Below are 6,409 nucleotides of genomic sequence, written 5' to 3'. Positions count from 1 at the left end.
TTCAGCCACAGCGCTCACAGGGATCAGCGGAGGAGACACCGAGGACCACATCCTACGCTGGAGACGGAGGTAACCGCCCCCCCCCCCCCCCCCCCGAGGACCGATAACTCTCACGTTCCGTGGGAATACCCAGCACTGAAAGGGAAACAAAACGACCGTGACCGGGGCTCAACAGCAGTCCGACCATAACCGCCACAGTAATCCTATTAACGCACGTGTGAGCGCTGAGCAGATGCTCTCATCCAGAATGACTTTACCCACGGTGCATTTTTTCTCCCTTTTTTTTTTTTTTTACCTACAATCCATTTCAGCAGCTGGATGTGTCGGTGAAGGAATTCAGGTTAAGCGCCTCGCTCAGGGGTGCAAGAGCAGCGCCCCAGCTGAGGAAAACGAAACCCGCAGTCTTTTGAGCTACAAGCCCCGGTTCCCCGTCCGCTGCACTACACCGCTCGCCCCAACGCCTGAAGAGGGGCACTTCAGACGGCGGGCCCGTGATTTTAAAGGCGAGACGGCTTTCCTTACACACGATACACACGACGCCTAAAACGCTGTCGAATATTGCGCAAGCCCGAAAACAGAAACGACGATCCGTCTTGAAGCGTGTTATTTTAAGCGCCGCAGGCCGAATCTGACCCGAGCAGACGGAACGCTGGCGAGGCGATCGCCGCGGCGGGGCTAACGAGGCGATCGGACCCGGCGGCGTCGAAACGTCGAGGCCCGGGGACGACGGAGAAGCAGGCCGGCTGCATACCGACGGCCGCCCCGGGGCAAAGGGCTCTGGGGCAGGAGCCTGCGCTCGCACGCAGCCGCGCGGGTCCCCGGTGCCCCGCCGGAGGTGGCAGATCCGATGCAGCTGCGTTTGCGCTGGGTGGATATTAATAAAACAGCACAGAGATCCCCACACTGATTGTGAGAAGACTTTCGGCTCGGGGAAAGACGGAGCTGGATTTGGAGCCCGCCGGGCTCCTTTCCGCCACAGGCGCTAAGCACATACCGGCGTGCCACACTCTGCCTTACTGACCGTGTCAGAACACTAACCTGAACACCAAGCAGTGCGAAAATACACAGAGACAGAGGAGGAGAACCACTAATACTCCGTACCAGAACGTGCAACCAGCCTTGGCACACAACACAAAGCACCGTGTTCACAAGACACAACGCACACGTGGCACAGCGACAAAGCAGGTGTGCACACAACACAACGCACATGCAACACACACCCGCACTGTGTGCACACAGACAGACACAAACAATGCAACACACAAAGCGTGCATGCATACACACCATGGCACACACAAAGACACACACGACGTCAAGACACACACACAAACACATAATACACCAACCAGACATCACACACATGCAAGCAGACACGCACTCACAACACACACATCACGTGTGTGCACACAGACAGACACAAACGCACATGCAAACACACACACAGCACGCTACTCACAACACACACACACACACCACACATGCGGCATGCACACACACACATGGTCACACGACGAAACAACACACGCACGTCACAGACACACCCCTGCACACCAACATACACACACACAGACACATACACACACATGGGTGCACACACACGCAAAGGCAGACACACGCACGTTCACAGACACACACACTCACGTGTGTGTACACAGACACAAACAGACATGCAAACAGACACAAAATTTTTGCACACACGCACACAGACATATACACACACAAAACACACACATGCATGCACACACACGCACAGACACATACACACATAGTCATATATGACGCACAGCGAAAAAGCATGCCTTCCCAGCAAGCACCAGACTTTCCCTGCAAATGGCATGCAGTATGCAGCAATCACACACGACAGGGCGCAGGTAATTGTGTGGACTGTGGGTTAATGCCTTGCTTTGTGAAGGAACTGCGTTGTGCTGGAATGTGGGCGTACAATGCTGTAGTTTCCCATGATCTAGCGTCAGGTTAGTCCCGGCTTAACTGGGTCACCAGGGAACACGCACATCAAACAAAAAATACCACCAGTGATACGTGTAGGCTCACTGGAGTAGACGACCTCATATTTTCAGTGATACTATCAGAAGATATTTCGGGGAGATTTGAGACGGTGACTCAGTAGAGATGGTACTAGCCATAGCAGGATATTACAAACGTCAGCTTTGACATTAGCAATGCCGACAACTATTCTGGCTACAGAGGCAGCATTCGCACTAATGTGGTTATAGTGATAGACAACAGTTAATGAGCGCAACCTGATATTTATTTGCACGTCTTCTACATCCAGAAAGTACCTTTTAGTCACCTAATGACAGCACGGCCAATGGCAAATCAATTAATGTAGTTGCACATAATACAACATTTATTTGGTACGTTTATCTATGCTTATAGTTTGAGGATATGTTTTAGTAGGTACAAGTGGCATCAGCATGCAAGCTGCAGTAATAGAATTTTAACATGCTTATATTTTATAAAGTATTTTTTTTTAAAAAACAGAAATAGTATTGCCCATTGCCTCAACATATACCCGATAAAGACAAAGTGGATTGCCATGGTGCTGCTATTCTGCGATAGTTTGAACGTGGCGTTGCGTGCTGTATTAGTAAGCAAATACTATCATTTGATTTTGAAAATCATTAGTTGTGATGCATGTTTCAAGTAAGTGTAGCGCAGCCCAAAGACAGTTAGCTTTCCGAGAAGTAATACCGGTATAGGAAACTGCCGTACAGTCGGTGTCAGCGCAGTAGCATTGCCCGTAGTAGTATCGGTGCCGATTCACAATGTCAATGGAGTGTGAGCGGTGTACGTATGCTACTCGGCAGCAGCACCACAACACAGCCAGGATCGAGTGACGCTTATCCCAAATAGACAGGCCTCTCTTTCCAACACAGCGCAGGTTTACAAATACAAATAATCCTTTAAATATCACGCAACAGTACAGAAATAATACGAAAAAGTAATTGAAACCCCCTTATTTTCTGGACATAGCTCCAAAGTTCAATTTTACATCAGTACTCCGGTGCAACATTTGAGGGGTCGTAGAAGTAGCTAGCTAGCTAGCTAGTTCTAGTAGTAGTATTTGTGGTACGAAGAGTAGCGAGTAACTAGCTAGCTAACGCACCAAGCTAAGTAGTTTTGACTGTGATTGATAGTAGTTAGCTAGTAAGATAGTAAGCAGCTGCCACAAAAGACAAACGGTTACCCACAGTAAAATAACGGTGACAGCAGCATTTAAATCGTATTTATTATTGTTAGTGTATGTTGTCATGGTGTATTTGTGTGTTTTGTTCGCTAACTAGCAAGGTAGCTGTGTAGATCGCTTATTACCTGCACATAGTCATGTTTGTTGCTGTCAGTCGCAACACCGACGCAGCGGCTAGCACTGTCCTAGTAGCTAACTTAGCTGGCTAGCTATGCCGTTAAAACATTTGACAAAGTTTAGACTGTGCACCCCCACCCCCCTCCTCTCCTCCCCTCGTTTTCTCTACGGTGCCTCTATCCATTCCTGTCCATTGGATACTTATTTCTCTCTTTGCATTTTTTGCAGACACAGACAGTCATAAAAACAGCACCAGAAACAGACATCTGGTTAGCTATCGATAGTAGATAACTGATATCTAGACAGCTAGAGTAGTCTAACGTTAGATAATATAAACTCGCTTAGTAAACTCACCCCAATAGAAAGATTCAGTTGGCAACAGAAAAATTTACGGCGCTGTTCGCAGATGAAATGGCAAATACGAATATTAATAAAATCACACTGCCGTCCATGGCTGCTGTCTGTTCGGGCTTTACTTTATTTTTCCTCCGTAAAACATGTCTTTTTTTCCTCACAGCAACTCAAAGGAGGGGAAAAACTCTCTGAGTCCCTTTACCACTACAGTCACAAAATGGTGAATGAACCCCTAACAGCTGGCCCGTCTAACCAATCAGAAATCAATGACAGGTACAGTACCCTATCGTTTGGAGAGTGAGAAGTTCAAGGCGTGGCGGACTGTCAAAGTAGGGTTGACTGACACGCATCCCAGGCGAATTGCGACAAGAGGAAAGGACCCAGCCGATGCCATGGCCCAAAGTTTACAGTACCCAATCAGTGCAATAAGAAGCTTGGGAACAGGGAGTAGGCGGGCTAATGGGAGTGTCGAAAATGCCGGCAGCCAATAAAAAATACGCAATACCGCCTCCCTTCATATGTAACAACCTGTGTTCATCACAAAGGAGCGTGCAAGTGCCACCCCCCTGATGCTTGATAGACTCTGGGAATTGTTGTTCATTACCTTCAACGCTTCAGTCCCCAGTACGCCTGGGCACTGGGTAAAAAACTACAACTTTACTTCGAAGTTTCACGACTTGGTTCAATTCAGACTAGGACCAGAGGGAGTGAGAAGAGTGAGGTGATTCAGGGAGGGGGAGGAGAATCTAAAGTATTCTCCACCAAAGTTTTGTTTTTTAATCTTGAGGCTAAAGCCAATGGTAACATTAGCATAATGCTACATGTATATCTATATTGCTTCCTGTATTGTCTCTCTTCCTTGTTTGCTTTATCTTTATTCTTTCCTTCGCTTTTTTCTCTCTTTCCTTCTTTTTCGTCGCTCTCTTTTTCTCTCAGCAACAGACCCTACTTTTCCCCCTCCAACCAATCATATTGCTCCTAGCAACTCTCTTCAACGTCGCGATCTCTCTGCCCCACCCCCTCCGTGGTGCCTGAGTTGAGGTTTCAGCCGACGTAACTGTACAAACCTGCGATTGGCTACGTGATAGATGCAGTACTAGCCAATGACCAGGTACTGTGGTGATGTCATCACGCATGTTGCCACCAGCTGGACCGAGGAGGCGTGGTCTGGAGTAAACTCGTCTAACCCCGTGTTTATTTAGAAAAAGGCCAGTGGTGTTACAGCTCGGCCGTTCTGCAGAACAATCGACATTGCAAGTTAATGTTGATATGTCAATTTCTTGGCATATTTAGCAGCATATTTTGCATTGTATGTTTTTTTTTTGTTGTTTTGTTTTTTTCCAAATTACCTTACAGTATCTGGGTAACTGATAATATAATGGCGATTTTTTTCTAATTGCGTTTAAATTGTGCAGCAGTCTGAGGTACATGTGGCAGTGATATGTTTCTAGCTGACACGCAAAAACATGCTGTTACAAAGTAACGGTTATATAATCACAGGCAATCACGTACAGAGAGAAGTGCAGGCATGAATGCCTACATGAACAGCACAGCGCCCCCTGTCGCATCTGCAATATACTACATCTAGAGTTCAGTTAAGTCTTCAAAAGGTAGAGACACCCATGGATAAAGCAGTGGTTTTTCACAGCATAACTCATATTCAACACATTCTCCTAAAACCCAGCAATTAATTTTTGTCTCCTATAGGGGACACAAGTCTCTGGTCTTACTCTCAAGAACTATATATTCTACTATGCTGAAACTATACTACAAAGCCCGTTCGATAAAAATAAAATAAATAATGTTTAAAAATTATATTTTCACTGCAACATTTATTTATTTATTTATTTATTTTTGTCATCCAAAACATTTGTATTATGTCAACAAATTAAATTCTACCAGGCCTCAGGAGGATATCGTGGGGCCGTAGGTCTGTGGCTGGTGTCTAGTCGTGGAGAAATAAATATTTTGCAATGTGTGTGTGTGTGTGTGTGTGTGCGTGCGTGCGTGCGTGCATATGTTTTTAGGTACGGTCAATATAAGAGTTACTCAAACTCAAATACATTTGATGACAAGGCTCTGGTCATGCAGATGTGACAGATGTTCATGACCGACACCTCATGACAGGTCATATCTGAAGGTCAGGTGTTTCATTTATTGATGCTAGAGTATCAGTTTTAAATGTAATTTTAAAATAAGAATTTTATGTATTTATTTGATTATGTCATTGTAATATTGTGTTACCATGCTAATGCATCAGAAACTATGCCTTGATCTTGGTAATGAAATTCTCATTGCTGGAAAACATAGCATTGAATTGAATGAAAGCTTGAATATGTTTACCCAGCATTAAATTATTCCAGGGTATGAACAGTGATACCAGTGCAACTATAATCAACACGTTTCTTCAATTTCATGTAACTTAATTAATACATAAACCTATCTGGCACACTAGAAAATGTGTTGCATTAAGTAACTGCTCCTATGGAAATAATATTTAATTTAAGAAAATATAAGCCAGACAATTTCAAAATAGTATTCAATGAAAAAATAATAATAAAAACAAATTTTAAAAAACCAAAAAAAATACTAATTAAATTAGCCAGAGCTTAAGAATACCCACAAGAAAGCATTGTAGGACTGAACGGAATTAAAGGGCTTAACAGCACAGTGTGTATAACAGCACAAGGGGGTAACATCCTTCTCCCCGAGTCTCCCCGTGTGAGGGGC

At 45.0% G+C, this 6,409-nt stretch overlaps 1 protein-coding gene across 3 annotated transcripts in view; it reads right to left on the bottom strand.

Moving 5' to 3' along the window:
- The window catches only part of cicb (capicua transcriptional repressor b), a 46,514-nt gene extending 42,598 nt beyond the window's left edge, over positions 1 to 3,916 (bottom strand). For 2 of the 3 annotated variants that reach the window (XM_064298383.1, XM_064298403.1), the window contains exon 1: positions 3,680 to 3,916. The gene's annotated coding sequence lies outside the window, so the exon portion shown is untranslated. Of the gene's footprint in view, positions 1 to 3,333; positions 3,455 to 3,679 lie in introns of those variants that run through there. The other variant, XM_064298392.1, reaches the window with a different exon arrangement.
- Positions 3,917 to 6,409: the final 2,493 nt, after the last annotated feature.

The sequence above is a fragment of the Anguilla rostrata genome, chromosome 1 (genome assembly GCF_018555375.3).
Source record: "Anguilla rostrata isolate EN2019 chromosome 1, ASM1855537v3, whole genome shotgun sequence".
Taxonomy (NCBI): Eukaryota; Metazoa; Chordata; class Actinopteri; order Anguilliformes; family Anguillidae; genus Anguilla; species Anguilla rostrata.
This window is presented reverse-complemented; position numbering and strand designations above follow the sequence as displayed.